The 15396-nt window shown below is 46.2% G+C and overlaps 10 non-coding genes across 10 annotated transcripts; all 10 read left to right on the plus strand.

Moving 5' to 3' along the window:
• Positions 1-466: 466 nt before the first annotated feature.
• On the plus strand, positions 467-657 carry LOC142282852 (U2 spliceosomal RNA). The gene has a single exon (XR_012744644.1). It is a non-coding gene; the product is annotated as a U2 spliceosomal RNA (small nuclear RNA).
• A 1387-nt stretch (positions 658-2044) lies between these two features.
• Positions 2045-2235, plus strand: LOC142282853 (U2 spliceosomal RNA). Its single transcript, XR_012744645.1, has one exon. It is a non-coding gene; the product is annotated as a U2 spliceosomal RNA (small nuclear RNA).
• A 1387-nt stretch (positions 2236-3622) lies between these two features.
• LOC142282854 (U2 spliceosomal RNA) lies at positions 3623-3813 on the plus strand. The gene has a single exon (XR_012744646.1). It is a non-coding gene; the product is annotated as a U2 spliceosomal RNA (small nuclear RNA).
• Positions 3814-5200: 1387 nt separating this feature from the next.
• On the plus strand, positions 5201-5391 carry LOC142282855 (U2 spliceosomal RNA). The gene has a single exon (XR_012744647.1). It is a non-coding gene; the product is annotated as a U2 spliceosomal RNA (small nuclear RNA).
• Positions 5392-6778: 1387 nt separating this feature from the next.
• Positions 6779-6969, plus strand: LOC142282856 (U2 spliceosomal RNA). The gene has a single exon (XR_012744648.1). It is a non-coding gene; the product is annotated as a U2 spliceosomal RNA (small nuclear RNA).
• Positions 6970-8356: 1387 nt separating this feature from the next.
• On the plus strand, positions 8357-8547 carry LOC142282857 (U2 spliceosomal RNA). Its single transcript, XR_012744649.1, has one exon. It is a non-coding gene; the product is annotated as a U2 spliceosomal RNA (small nuclear RNA).
• A 1387-nt stretch (positions 8548-9934) lies between these two features.
• On the plus strand, positions 9935-10125 carry LOC142282858 (U2 spliceosomal RNA). Its single transcript, XR_012744650.1, has one exon. It is a non-coding gene; the product is annotated as a U2 spliceosomal RNA (small nuclear RNA).
• Positions 10126-11512: 1387 nt separating this feature from the next.
• On the plus strand, positions 11513-11703 carry LOC142282859 (U2 spliceosomal RNA). The gene has a single exon (XR_012744651.1). It is a non-coding gene; the product is annotated as a U2 spliceosomal RNA (small nuclear RNA).
• A 1387-nt stretch (positions 11704-13090) lies between these two features.
• LOC142282860 (U2 spliceosomal RNA) lies at positions 13091-13281 on the plus strand. Its single transcript, XR_012744652.1, has one exon. It is a non-coding gene; the product is annotated as a U2 spliceosomal RNA (small nuclear RNA).
• Positions 13282-14668: 1387 nt separating this feature from the next.
• On the plus strand, positions 14669-14859 carry LOC142282862 (U2 spliceosomal RNA). Its single transcript, XR_012744654.1, has one exon. It is a non-coding gene; the product is annotated as a U2 spliceosomal RNA (small nuclear RNA).
• Positions 14860-15396: the final 537 nt, after the last annotated feature.

Raw genomic sequence — 15396 nt, forward strand, 5'->3', positions numbered from 1 at the left:
CAATCTCTTTTTTTCCCGGGTGGTAGGGGGATGACAGGAGAAGGGAAGCGGGTGGTGAGAAAGGTACAGAGGGCAGGGTTTGGGGGCTGGGAAGGAAAGGGAAAAGATTAGGGTTTGGGGATGATGAAAGGGCTTTCTACGGGTAAGGATGGCAAAGGGTGGCAGTGACGGAAAGTCAGGCAACCTGTCCTGTCCGTCTTTTTGTATCGTGAATTGGAAAGACTGCAAGGGGGAGGGGAGTTGCTTGCGCCCTAAAGGAGGAGTTATTCAGATTCATTGCAGTGGGCGGCGGCTGCAAAACGCACCATTCTTCTTGTTTTTGCTCTGCAAAGCAGCCTTTTCAAGGGTTGGCTTGGGTGACAAAATGTCTTGTGTAGGCGTGGGTTTGTCTCCCTCTCGCTCTCTCTCCCTAAGATGTGTCCGGCATAGGCCAGGGTGCCACTCGAGGCCCAAACCAATTCTGGTTATCGCTTCTCGGCCTTTTGGCTAAGATCAAGTGTAGTATCTGTTCTTATCAGTTTAATATCTGATACGTCCCCTATCTGGGGACCATATATTAAATGGATTTTTAGAACAGGGAGATGGAAAAAGAGCTTGCTCTGTCCACTCCACGCATTGACCTGGTATTGCAGTACCTCCAGGAACGGTGCACCCCTTCTTAACCCAGTTTCCAAAAGCAGAACTCAATTCACCTGATTCATATTAGCCCGATTTAATGAATTGGAAGAAAGCATACGTCTTCATATGCACCTCAATTTGGCCCATTCACTTTTCACACTTCCTCCTTTTGTTTTTTATCTTTCACACTTTTGACTTTCTTTATTCATCCAAATAGCAAACTCATCACCACTCAACCTGACCAACTCGGCTATGTCCCCGTGCTGCAGTTCTCTGTCTTATCTAGATCATTTGCAATTGAATGGAATAGATCCCTTTTGGACAAAGTGGATTCACCTGCTGCTGCAGTGACCACAGGTGTGATAAGATCTAGAATTGGCATCTGGTGCGATCTCTCCGCTTCCACTCCAAAGAAAGTTACCTGTTTATTCCTATCATGCATTGGTTTTTGGGGTTTTCTTTGAGTAATGATGATCTCTTTAGTAGTCTGTTGGCGCCCTCTCCTGGAGGAATAGTTTGCTTGCTCTTGGACATTCTAAAAGAGAGGTCATGATAGACATTGAGCTTCTGAGCTCAATTGGGGACAGTCATGGGTGATGAATGTTTGCAACCTACTGCGAAGCCTCATACCGCAATATAAGGAACGTCAAATACTAAGAAAGGGCGGCCTATGAAAGAATTACTACTTTCAATAAGTACACTTAAACGGCTAATTGGGAATAGAAAAACTGTAAAAAGCCCTCTGAGAAAGCCCCCCTCTAACCTTTGATAGTAAGCTTTTCTGTAGTCTGCCTGTTGATGTATTTTCCGTTTGAACTGTGCACAACATGAAGAGACGGAACACTGGCGGCTTGTCACAATGCCCCCCGATGACATCACAATAGCGCTGCTGCCTAGAAAACAAGCTGCGCAGAAGAAGTTGTTCTTTGGGTGGGAGGGTGGGCTAGTGGAAGGAGGGGGCAATCTCTTTTTTTCCCGGGTGGTAGGGGGATGACAGGAGAAGGGAAGCGGGTGGTGAGAAAGGTACAGAGGGCAGGGTTTGGGGGCTGGGAAGGAAAGGGAAAAGATTAGGGTTTGGGGATGATGAAAGGGCTTTCTACGGGTAAGGATGGCAAAGGGTGGCAGTGACGGAAAGTCAGGCAACCTGTCCTGTCCGTCTTTTTGTATCGTGAATTGGAAAGACTGCAAGGGGGAGGGGAGTTGCTTGCGCCCTAAAGGAGGAGTTATTCAGATTCATTGCAGTGGGCGGCGGCTGCAAAACGCACCATTCTTCTTGTTTTTGCTCTGCAAAGCAGCCTTTTCAAGGGTTGGCTTGGGTGACAAAATGTCTTGTGTAGGCGTGGGTTTGTCTCCCTCTCGCTCTCTCTCCCTAAGATGTGTCCGGCATAGGCCAGGGTGCCACTCGAGGCCCAAACCAATTCTGGTTATCGCTTCTCGGCCTTTTGGCTAAGATCAAGTGTAGTATCTGTTCTTATCAGTTTAATATCTGATACGTCCCCTATCTGGGGACCATATATTAAATGGATTTTTAGAACAGGGAGATGGAAAAAGAGCTTGCTCTGTCCACTCCACGCATTGACCTGGTATTGCAGTACCTCCAGGAACGGTGCACCCCTTCTTAACCCAGTTTCCAAAAGCAGAACTCAATTCACCTGATTCATATTAGCCCGATTTAATGAATTGGAAGAAAGCATACGTCTTCATATGCACCTCAATTTGGCCCATTCACTTTTCACACTTCCTCCTTTTGTTTTTTATCTTTCACACTTTTGACTTTCTTTATTCATCCAAATAGCAAACTCATCACCACTCAACCTGACCAACTCGGCTATGTCCCCGTGCTGCAGTTCTCTGTCTTATCTAGATCATTTGCAATTGAATGGAATAGATCCCTTTTGGACAAAGTGGATTCACCTGCTGCTGCAGTGACCACAGGTGTGATAAGATCTAGAATTGGCATCTGGTGCGATCTCTCCGCTTCCACTCCAAAGAAAGTTACCTGTTTATTCCTATCATGCATTGGTTTTTGGGGTTTTCTTTGAGTAATGATGATCTCTTTAGTAGTCTGTTGGCGCCCTCTCCTGGAGGAATAGTTTGCTTGCTCTTGGACATTCTAAAAGAGAGGTCATGATAGACATTGAGCTTCTGAGCTCAATTGGGGACAGTCATGGGTGATGAATGTTTGCAACCTACTGCGAAGCCTCATACCGCAATATAAGGAACGTCAAATACTAAGAAAGGGCGGCCTATGAAAGAATTACTACTTTCAATAAGTACACTTAAACGGCTAATTGGGAATAGAAAAACTGTAAAAAGCCCTCTGAGAAAGCCCCCCTCTAACCTTTGATAGTAAGCTTTTCTGTAGTCTGCCTGTTGATGTATTTTCCGTTTGAACTGTGCACAACATGAAGAGACGGAACACTGGCGGCTTGTCACAATGCCCCCCGATGACATCACAATAGCGCTGCTGCCTAGAAAACAAGCTGCCCAGAAGAAGTTGTTCTTTGGGTGGGAGGGTGGGCTAGTGGAAGGAGGGGGCAATCTCTTTTTTTCCCGGGTGGTAGGGGGATGACAGGAGAAGGGAAGCGGGTGGTGAGAAAGGTACAGAGGGCAGGGTTTGGGGGCTGGGAAGGAAAGGGAAAAGATTAGGGTTTGGGGATGATGAAAGGGCTTTCTACGGGTAAGGATGGCAAAGGGTGGCAGTGACGGAAAGTCAGGCAACCTGTCCTGTCCGTCTTTTTGTATCGTGAATTGGAAAGACTGCAAGGGGGAGGGGAGTTGCTTGCGCCCTAAAGGAGGAGTTATTCAGATTCATTGCAGTGGGCGGCGGCTGCAAAACGCACCATTCTTCTTGTTTTTGCTCTGCAAAGCAGCCTTTTCAAGGGTTGGCTTGGGTGACAAAATGTCTTGTGTAGGCGTGGGTTTGTCTCCCTCTCGCTCTCTCTCCCTAAGATGTGTCCGGCATAGGCCAGGGTGCCACTCGAGGCCCAAACCAATTCTGGTTATCGCTTCTCGGCCTTTTGGCTAAGATCAAGTGTAGTATCTGTTCTTATCAGTTTAATATCTGATACGTCCCCTATCTGGGGACCATATATTAAATGGATTTTTAGAACAGGGAGATGGAAAAAGAGCTTGCTCTGTCCACTCCACGCATTGACCTGGTATTGCAGTACCTCCAGGAACGGTGCACCCCTTCTTAACCCAGTTTCCAAAAGCAGAACTCAATTCACCTGATTCATATTAGCCCGATTTAATGAATTGGAAGAAAGCATACGTCTTCATATGCACCTCAATTTGGCCCATTCACTTTTCACACTTCCTCCTTTTGTTTTTTATCTTTCACACTTTTGACTTTCTTTATTCATCCAAATAGCAAACTCATCACCACTCAACCTGACCAACTCGGCTATGTCCCCGTGCTGCAGTTCTCTGTCTTATCTAGATCATTTGCAATTGAATGGAATAGATCCCTTTTGGACAAAGTGGATTCACCTGCTGCTGCAGTGACCACAGGTGTGATAAGATCTAGAATTGGCATCTGGTGCGATCTCTCCGCTTCCACTCCAAAGAAAGTTACCTGTTTATTCCTATCATGCATTGGTTTTTGGGGTTTTCTTTGAGTAATGATGATCTCTTTAGTAGTCTGTTGGCGCCCTCTCCTGGAGGAATAGTTTGCTTGCTCTTGGACATTCTAAAAGAGAGGTCATGATAGACATTGAGCTTCTGAGCTCAATTGGGGACAGTCATGGGTGATGAATGTTTGCAACCTACTGCGAAGCCTCATACCGCAATATAAGGAACGTCAAATACTAAGAAAGGGCGGCCTATGAAAGAATTACTACTTTCAATAAGTACACTTAAACGGCTAATTGGGAATAGAAAAACTGTAAAAAGCCCTCTGAGAAAGCCCCCCTCTAACCTTTGATAGTAAGCTTTTCTGTAGTCTGCCTGTTGATGTATTTTCCGTTTGAACTGTGCACAACATGAAGAGACGGAACACTGGCGGCTTGTCACAATGCCCCCCGATGACATCACAATAGCGCTGCTGCCTAGAAAACAAGCTGCGCAGAAGAAGTTGTTCTTTGGGTGGGAGGGTGGGCTAGTGGAAGGAGGGGGCAATCTCTTTTTTTCCCGGGTGGTAGGGGGATGACAGGAGAAGGGAAGCGGGTGGTGAGAAAGGTACAGAGGGCAGGGTTTGGGGGCTGGGAAGGAAAGGGAAAAGATTAGGGTTTGGGGATGATGAAAGGGCTTTCTACGGGTAAGGATGGCAAAGGGTGGCAGTGACGGAAAGTCAGGCAACCTGTCCTGTCCGTCTTTTTGTATCGTGAATTGGAAAGACTGCAAGGGGGAGGGGAGTTGCTTGCGCCCTAAAGGAGGAGTTATTCAGATTCATTGCAGTGGGCGGCGGCTGCAAAACGCACCATTCTTCTTGTTTTTGCTCTGCAAAGCAGCCTTTTCAAGGGTTGGCTTGGGTGACAAAATGTCTTGTGTAGGCGTGGGTTTGTCTCCCTCTCGCTCTCTCTCCCTAAGATGTGTCCGGCATAGGCCAGGGTGCCACTCGAGGCCCAAACCAATTCTGGTTATCGCTTCTCGGCCTTTTGGCTAAGATCAAGTGTAGTATCTGTTCTTATCAGTTTAATATCTGATACGTCCCCTATCTGGGGACCATATATTAAATGGATTTTTAGAACAGGGAGATGGAAAAAGAGCTTGCTCTGTCCACTCCACGCATTGACCTGGTATTGCAGTACCTCCAGGAACGGTGCACCCCTTCTTAACCCAGTTTCCAAAAGCAGAACTCAATTCACCTGATTCATATTAGCCCGATTTAATGAATTGGAAGAAAGCATACGTCTTCATATGCACCTCAATTTGGCCCATTCACTTTTCACACTTCCTCCTTTTGTTTTTTATCTTTCACACTTTTGACTTTCTTTATTCATCCAAATAGCAAACTCATCACCACTCAACCTGACCAACTCGGCTATGTCCCCGTGCTGCAGTTCTCTGTCTTATCTAGATCATTTGCAATTGAATGGAATAGATCCCTTTTGGACAAAGTGGATTCACCTGCTGCTGCAGTGACCACAGGTGTGATAAGATCTAGAATTGGCATCTGGTGCGATCTCTCCGCTTCCACTCCAAAGAAAGTTACCTGTTTATTCCTATCATGCATTGGTTTTTGGGGTTTTCTTTGAGTAATGATGATCTCTTTAGTAGTCTGTTGGCGCCCTCTCCTGGAGGAATAGTTTGCTTGCTCTTGCACATTCTAAAAGAGAGGTCATGATAGACATTGAGCTTCTGAGCTCAATTGGGGACAGTCATGGGTGATGAATGTTTGCAACCTACTGCGAAGCCTCATACCGCAATATAAGGAACGTCAAATACTAAGAAAGGGCGGCCTATGAAAGAATTACTACTTTCAATAAGTACACTTAAACGGCTAATTGGGAATAGAAAAACTGTAAAAAGCCCTCTGAGAAAGCCCCCCTCTAACCTTTGATAGTAAGCTTTTCTGTAGTCTGCCTGTTGATGTATTTTCCGTTTGAACTGTGCACAACATGAAGAGACGGAACACTGGCGGCTTGTCACAATGCCCCCCGATGACATCACAATAGCGCTGCTGCCTAGAAAACAAGCTGCGCAGAAGAAGTTGTTCTTTGGGTGGGAGGGTGGGCTAGTGGAAGGAGGGGGCAATCTCTTTTTTTCCCGGGTGGTAGGGGGATGACAGGAGAAGGGAAGCGGGTGGTGAGAAAGGTACAGAGGGCAGGGTTTGGGGGCTGGGAAGGAAAGGGAAAAGATTAGGGTTTGGGGATGATGAAAGGGCTTTCTACGGGTAAGGATGGCAAAGGGTGGCAGTGACGGAAAGTCAGGCAACCTGTCCTGTCCGTCTTTTTGTATCGTGAATTGGAAAGACTGCAAGGGGGAGGGGAGTTGCTTGCGCCCTAAAGGAGGAGTTATTCAGATTCATTGCAGTGGGCGGCGGCTGCAAAACGCACCATTCTTCTTGTTTTTGCTCTGCAAAGCAGCCTTTTCAAGAGTTGGCTTGGGTGACAAAATGTCTTGTGTAGGCGTGGGTTTGTCTCCCTCTCGCTCTCTCTCCCTAAGATGTGTCCGGCATAGGCCAGGGTGCCACTCGAGGCCCAAACCAATTCTGGTTATCGCTTCTCGGCCTTTTGGCTAAGATCAAGTGTAGTATCTGTTCTTATCAGTTTAATATCTGATACGTCCCCTATCTGGGGACCATATATTAAATGGATTTTTAGAACAGGGAGATGGAAAAAGAGCTTGCTCTGTCCACTCCACGCATTGACCTGGTATTGCAGTACCTCCAGGAACGGTGCACCCCTTCTTAACCCAGTTTCCAAAAGCAGAACTCAATTCACCTGATTCATATTAGCCCGATTTAATGAATTGGAAGAAAGCATACGTCTTCATATGCACCTCAATTTGGCCCATTCACTTTTCACACTTCCTCCTTTTGTTTTTTATCTTTCACACTTTTGACTTTCTTTATTCATCCAAATAGCAAACTCATCACCACTCAACCTGACCAACTCGGCTATGTCCCCGTGCTGCAGTTCTCTGTCTTATCTAGATCATTTGCAATTGAATGGAATAGATCCCTTTTGGACAAAGTGGATTCACCTGCTGCTGCAGTGACCACAGGTGTGATAAGATCTAGAATTGGCATCTGGTGCGATCTCTCCGCTTCCACTCCAAAGAAAGTTACCTGTTTATTCCTATCATGCATTGGTTTTTGGGGTTTTCTTTGAGTAATGATGATCTCTTTAGTAGTCTGTTGGCGCCCTCTCCTGGAGGAATAGTTTGCTTGCTCTTGGACATTCTAAAAGAGAGGTCATGATAGACATTGAGCTTCTGAGCTCAATTGGGGACAGTCATGGGTGATGAATGTTTGCAACCTACTGCGAAGCCTCATACCGCAATATAAGGAACGTCAAATACTAAGAAAGGGCGGCCTATGAAAGAATTACTACTTTCAATAAGTACACTTAAACGGCTAATTGGGAATAGAAAAACTGTAAAAAGCCCTCTGAGAAAGCCCCCCTCTAACCTTTGATAGTAAGCTTTTCTGTAGTCTGCCTGTTGATGTATTTTCCGTTTGAACTGTGCACAACATGAAGAGACGGAACACTGGCGGCTTGTCACAATGCCCCCCGATGACATCACAATAGCGCTGCTGCCTAGAAAACAAGCTGCGCAGAAGAAGTTGTTCTTTGGGTGGGAGGGTGGGCTAGTGGAAGGAGGGGGCAATCTCTTTTTTTCCCGGGTGGTAGGGGGATGACAGGAGAAGGGAAGCGGGTGGTGAGAAAGGTACAGAGGGCAGGGTTTGGGGGCTGGGAAGGAAAGGGAAAAGATTAGGGTTTGGGGATGATGAAAGGGCTTTCTACGGGTAAGGATGGCAAAGGGTGGCAGTGACGGAAAGTCAGGCAACCTGTCCTGTCCGTCTTTTTGTATCGTGAATTGGAAAGACTGCAAGGGGGAGGGGAGTTGCTTGCGCCCTAAAGGAGGAGTTATTCAGATTCATTGCAGTGGGCGGCGGCTGCAAAACGCACCATTCTTCTTGTTTTTGCTCTGCAAAGCAGCCTTTTCAAGGGTTGGCTTGGGTGACAAAATGTCTTGTGTAGGCGTGGGTTTGTCTCCCTCTCGCTCTCTCTCCCTAAGATGTGTCCGGCATAGGCCAGGGTGCCACTCGAGGCCCAAACCAATTCTGGTTATCGCTTCTCGGCCTTTTGGCTAAGATCAAGTGTAGTATCTGTTCTTATCAGTTTAATATCTGATACGTCCCCTATCTGGGGACCATATATTAAATGGATTTTTAGAACAGGGAGATGGAAAAAGAGCTTGCTCTGTCCACTCCACGCATTGACCTGGTATTGCAGTACCTCCAGGAACGGTGCACCCCTTCTTAACCCAGTTTCCAAAAGCAGAACTCAATTCACCTGATTCATATTAGCCCGATTTAATGAATTGGAAGAAAGCATACGTCTTCATATGCACCTCAATTTGGCCCATTCACTTTTCACACTTCCTCCTTTTGTTTTTTATCTTTCACACTTTTGACTTTCTTTATTCATCCAAATAGCAAACTCATCACCACTCAACCTGACCAACTCGGCTATGTCCCCGTGCTGCAGTTCTCTGTCTTATCTAGATCATTTGCAATTGAATGGAATAGATCCCTTTTGGACAAAGTGGATTCACCTGCTGCTGCAGTGACCACAGGTGTGATAAGATCTAGAATTGGCATCTGGTGCGATCTCTCCGCTTCCACTCCAAAGAAAGTTACCTGTTTATTCCTATCATGCATTGGTTTTTGGGGTTTTCTTTGAGTAATGATGATCTCTTTAGTAGTCTGTTGGCGCCCTCTCCTGGAGGAATAGTTTGCTTGCTCTTGGACATTCTAAAAGAGAGGTCATGATAGACATTGAGCTTCTGAGCTCAATTGGGGACAGTCATGGGTGATGAATGTTTGCAACCTACTGCGAAGCCTCATACCGCAATATAAGGAACGTCAAATACTAAGAAAGGGCGGCCTATGAAAGAATTACTACTTTCAATAAGTACACTTAAACGGCTAATTGGGAATAGAAAAACTGTAAAAAGCCCTCTGAGAAAGCCCCCCTCTAACCTTTGATAGTAAGCTTTTCTGTAGTCTGCCTGTTGATGTATTTTCCGTTTGAACTGTGCACAACATGAAGAGACGGAACACTGGCGGCTTGTCACAATGCCCCCCGATGACATCACAATAGCGCTGCTGCCTAGAAAACAAGCTGCGCAGAAGAAGTTGTTCTTTGGGTGGGAGGGTGGGCTAGTGGAAGGAGGGGGCAATCTCTTTTTTTCCCGGGTGGTAGGGGGATGACAGGAGAAGGGAAGCGGGTGGTGAGAAAGGTACAGAGGGCAGGGTTTGGGGGCTGGGAAGGAAAGGGAAAAGATTAGGGTTTGGGGATGATGAAAGGGCTTTCTACGGGTAAGGATGGCAAAGGGTGGCAGTGACGGAAAGTCAGGCAACCTGTCCTGTCCGTCTTTTTGTATCGTGAATTGGAAAGACTGCAAGGGGGAGGGGAGTTGCTTGCGCCCTAAAGGAGGAGTTATTCAGATTCATTGCAGTGGGCGGCGGCTGCAAAACGCACCATTCTTCTTGTTTTTGCTCTGCAAAGCAGCCTTTTCAAGGGTTGGCTTGGGTGACAAAATGTCTTGTGTAGGCGTGGGTTTGTCTCCCTCTCGCTCTCTCTCCCTAAGATGTGTCCGGCATAGGCCAGGGTGCCACTCGAGGCCCAAACCAATTCTGGTTATCGCTTCTCGGCCTTTTGGCTAAGATCAAGTGTAGTATCTGTTCTTATCAGTTTAATATCTGATACGTCCCCTATCTGGGGACCATATATTAAATGGATTTTTAGAACAGGGAGATGGAAAAAGAGCTTGCTCTGTCCACTCCACGCATTGACCTGGTATTGCAGTACCTCCAGGAACGGTGCACCCCTTCTTAACCCAGTTTCCAAAAGCAGAACTCAATTCACCTGATTCATATTAGCCCGATTTAATGAATTGGAAGAAAGCATACGTCTTCATATGCACCTCAATTTGGCCCATTCACTTTTCACACTTCCTCCTTTTGTTTTTTATCTTTCACACTTTTGACTTTCTTTATTCATCCAAATAGCAAACTCATCACCACTCAACCTGACCAACTCGGCTATGTCCCCGTGCTGCAGTTCTCTGTCTTATCTAGATCATTTGCAATTGAATGGAATAGATCCCTTTTGGACAAAGTGGATTCACCTGCTGCTGCAGTGACCACAGGTGTGATAAGATCTAGAATTGGCATCTGGTGCGATCTCTCCGCTTCCACTCCAAAGAAAGTTACCTGTTTATTCCTATCATGCATTGGTTTTTGGGGTTTTCTTTGAGTAATGATGATCTCTTTAGTAGTCTGTTGGCGCCCTCTCCTGGAGGAATAGTTTGCTTGCTCTTGCACATTCTAAAAGAGAGGTCATGATAGACATTGAGCTTCTGAGCTCAATTGGGGACAGTCATGGGTGATGAATGTTTGCAACCTACTGCGAAGCCTCATACCGCAATATAAGGAACGTCAAATACTAAGAAAGGGCGGCCTATGAAAGAATTACTACTTTCAATAAGTACACTTAAACGGCTAATTGGGAATAGAAAAACTGTAAAAAGCCCTCTGAGAAAGCCCCCCTCTAACCTTTGATAGTAAGCTTTTCTGTAGTCTGCCTGTTGATGTATTTTCCGTTTGAACTGTGCACAACATGAAGAGACGGAACACTGGCGGCTTGTCACAATGCCCCCCGATGACATCACAATAGCGCTGCTGCCTAGAAAACAAGCTGCGCAGAAGAAGTTGTTCTTTGGGTGGGAGGGTGGGCTAGTGGAAGGAGGGGGCAATCTCTTTTTTTCCCGGGTGGTAGGGGGATGACAGGAGAAGGGAAGCGGGTGGTGAGAAAGGTACAGAGGGCAGGGTTTGGGGGCTGGGAAGGAAAGGGAAAAGATTAGGGTTTGGGGATGATGAAAGGGCTTTCTACGGGTAAGGATGGCAAAGGGTGGCAGTGACGGAAAGTCAGGCAACCTGTCCTGTCCGTCTTTTTGTATCGTGAATTGGAAAGACTGCAAGGGGGAGGGGAGTTGCTTGCGCCCTAAAGGAGGAGTTATTCAGATTCATTGCAGTGGGCGGCGGCTGCAAAACGCACCATTCTTCTTGTTTTTGCTCTGCAAAGCAGCCTTTTCAAGAGTTGGCTTGGGTGACAAAATGTCTTGTGTAGGCGTGGGTTTATCTCCCTCTCGCTCTCTCTCCCTAAGATGTGTCCGGCATAGGCCAGGGTGCCACTCGAGGCCCAAACCAATTCTGGTTATCGCTTCTCGGCCTTTTGGCTAAGATCAAGTGTAGTATCTGTTCTTATCAGTTTAATATCTGATACGTCCCCTATCTGGGGACCATATATTAAATGGATTTTTAGAACAGGGAGATGGAAAAAGAGCTTGCTCTGTCCACTCCACGCATTGACCTGGTATTGCAGTACCTCCAGGAACGGTGCACCCCTTCTTAACCCAGTTTCCAAAAGCAGAACTCAATTCACCTGATTCATATTAGCCCGATTTAATGAATTGGAAGAAAGCATACGTCTTCATATGCACCTCAATTTGGCCCATTCACTTTTCACACTTCCTCCTTTTGTTTTTTATCTTTCACACTTTTGACTTTCTTTATTCATCCAAATAGCAAACTCATCACCACTCAACCTGACCAACTCGGCTATGTCCCCGTGCTGCAGTTCTCTGTCTTATCTAGATCATTTGCAATTGAATGGAATAGATCCCTTTTGGACAAAGTGGATTCACCTGCTGCTGCAGTGACCACAGGTGTGATAAGATCTAGAATTGGCATCTGGTGCGATCTCTCCGCTTCCACTCCAAAGAAAGTTACCTGTTTATTCCTATCATGCATTGGTTTTTGGGGTTTTCTTTGAGTAATGATGATCTCTTTAGTAGTCTGTTGGCGCCCTCTCCTGGAGGAATAGTTTGCTTGCTCTTGGACATTCTAAAAGAGAGGTCATGATAGACATTGAGCTTCTGAGCTCAATTGGGGACAGTCATGGGTGATGAATGTTTGCAACCTACTGCGAAGCCTCATACCGCAATATAAGGAACGTCAAATACTAAGAAAGGGCGGCCTATGAAAGAATTACTACTTTCAATAAGTACACTTAAACGGCTAATTGGGAATAGAAAAACTGTAAAAAGCCCTCTGAGAAAGCCCCCCTCTAACCTTTGATAGTAAGCTTTTCTGTAGTCTGCCTGTTGATGTATTTTCCGTTTGAACTGTGCACAACATGAAGAGACGGAACACTGGCGGCTTGTCACAATGCCCCCCGATGACATCACAATAGCGCTGCTGCCTAGAAAACAAGCTGCGCAGAAGAAGTTGTTCTTTGGGTGGGAGGGTGGGCTAGTGGAAGGAGGGGGCAATCTCTTTTTTTCCCGGGTGGTAGGGGGATGACAGGAGAAGGGAAGCGGGTGGTGAGAAAGGTACAGAGGGCAGGGTTTGGGGGCTGGGAAGGAAAGGGAAAAGATTAGGGTTTGGGGATGATGAAAGGGCTTTCTACGGGTAAGGATGGCAAAGGGTGGCAGTGACGGAAAGTCAGGCAACCTGTCCTGTCCGTCTTTTTGTATCGTGAATTGGAAAGACTGCAAGGGGGAGGGGAGTTGCTTGCGCCCTAAAGGAGGAGTTATTCAGATTCATTGCAGTGGGCGGCGGCTGCAAAACGCACCATTCTTCTTGTTTTTGCTCTGCAAAGCAGCCTTTTCAAGGGTTGGCTTGGGTGACAAAATGTCTTGTGTAGGCGTGGGTTTGTCTCCCTCTCGCTCTCTCTCCCTAAGATGTGTCCGGCATAGGCCAGGGTGCCACTCGAGGCCCAAACCAATTCTGGTTATCGCTTCTCGGCCTTTTGGCTAAGATCAAGTGTAGTATCTGTTCTTATCAGTTTAATATCTGATACGTCCCCTATCTGGGGACCATATATTAAATGGATTTTTAGAACAGGGAGATGGAAAAAGAGCTTGCTCTGTCCACTCCACGCATTGACCTGGTATTGCAGTACCTCCAGGAACGGTGCACCCCTTCTTAACCCAGTTTCCAAAAGCAGAACTCAATTCACCTGATTCATATTAGCCCGATTTAATGAATTGGAAGAAAGCATACGTCTTCATATGCACCTCAATTTGGCCCATTCACTTTTCACACTTCCTCCTTTTGTTTTTTATCTTTCACACTTTTGACTTTCTTTATTCATCCAAATAGCAAACTCATCACCACTCAACCTGACCAACTCGGCTATGTCCCCGTGCTGCAGTTCTCTGTCTTATCTAGATCATTTGCAATTGAATGGAATAGATCCCTTTTGGACAAAGTGGATTCACCTGCTGCTGCAGTGACCACAGGTGTGATAAGATCTAGAATTGGCATCTGGTGCGATCTCTCCGCTTCCACTCCAAAGAAAGTTACCTGTTTATTCCTATCATGCATTGGTTTTTGGGGTTTTCTTTGAGTAATGATGATCTCTTTAGTAGTCTGTTGGCGCCCTCTCCTGGAGGAATAGTTTGCTTGCTCTTGGACATTCTAAAAGAGAGGTCATGATAGACATTGAGCTTCTGAGCTCAATTGGGGACAGTCATGGGTGATGAATGTTTGCAACCTACTGCGAAGCCTCATACCGCAATATAAGGAACGTCAAATACTAAGAAAGGGCGGCCTATGAAAGAATTACTACTTTCAATAAGTACACTTAAACGGCTAATTGGGAATAGAAAAACTGTAAAAAGCCCTCTGAGAAAGCCCCCCTCTAACCTTTGATAGTAAGCTTTTCTGTAGTCTGCCTGTTGATGTATTTTCCGTTTGAACTGTGCACAACACGAAGAGACGAAACACTGGCGGCTTGTCACAATGCCCCCCGATGACATCACAATAGCGCTGCTGCCTAGAAAACAAGCTGCGCAGAAGAAGTTGTTCTTTGGGTGGGAGGGTGGGCTAGTGGAAGGAGGGGGCAATCTCTTTTTTTCCCGGGTGGTAGGGGGATGACAGGAGAAGGGAAGCGGGTGGTGAGAAAGGTACAGAGGGCAGGGTTTGGGGGCTGGGAAGGAAAGGGAAAAGATTAGGGTTTGGGGATGATGAAAGGGCTTTCTACGGGTAAGGATGGCAAAGGGTGGCAGTGACGGAAAGTCAGGCAACCTGTCCTGTCCGTCTTTTTGTATCGTGAATTGGAAAGACTGCAAGGGGGAGGGGAGTTGCTTGCGCCCTAAAGGAGGAGTTATTCAGATTCATTGCAGTGGGCGGCGGCTGCAAAACGCACCATTCTTCTTGTTTTTGCTCTGCAAAGCAGCCTTTTCAAGGGTTGGCTTGGGTGACAAAATGTCTTGTGTAGGCGTGGGTTTGTCTCCCTCTCGCTCTCTCTCCCTAAGATGTGTCCGGCATAGGCCAGGGTGCCACTCGAGGCCCAAACCAATTCTGGTTATCGCTTCTCGGCCTTTTGGCTAAGATCAAGTGTAGTATCTGTTCTTATCAGTTTAATATCTGATACGTCCCCTATCTGGGGACCATATATTAAATGGATTTTTAGAACAGGGAGATGGAAAAAGAGCTTGCTCTGTCCACTCCACGCATTGACCTGGTATTGCAGTACCTCCAGGAACGGTGCACCCCTTCTTAACCCAGTTTCCAAAAGCAGAACTCAATTCACCTGATTCATATTAGCCCGATTTAATGAATTGGAAGAAAGCATACGTCTTCATATGCACCTCAATTTGGCCCATTCACTTTTCACACTTCCTCCTTTTGTTTTTTATCTTTCACACTTTTGACTTTCTTTATTCATCCAAATAGCAAACTCATCACCACTCAACCTGACCAACTCGGCTATGTCCCCGTGCTGCAGTTCTCTGTCTTATCTAGATCATTTGCAATTGAATGGAATAGATCCCTTTTGGACAAAGTGGATTCACCTGCTGCTGCAGTGACCACAGGTGTGATAAGATCTAGAATTGGCATCTGGTGCGATCTCTCCGCTTCCACTCCAAAGAAAGTTACCTGTTTATTCCTATCATGCATTGGTTTTTGGGGTTTTCTTTGAGTAATGATGATCTCTTTAGTAGTCTGTTGGCGCCCTCTCCTGGAGGAATAGTTTGCTTGCTCTTGGACATTCTAAAAGAGAGGTCATGATAGACATTGAGCTTCTGAGCTCA

Source organism: Anomaloglossus baeobatrachus, unplaced genomic scaffold (assembly GCF_048569485.1).
Source record: "Anomaloglossus baeobatrachus isolate aAnoBae1 unplaced genomic scaffold, aAnoBae1.hap1 Scaffold_523, whole genome shotgun sequence".
Classification (NCBI taxonomy): Eukaryota; Metazoa; Chordata; class Amphibia; order Anura; family Aromobatidae; genus Anomaloglossus; species Anomaloglossus baeobatrachus.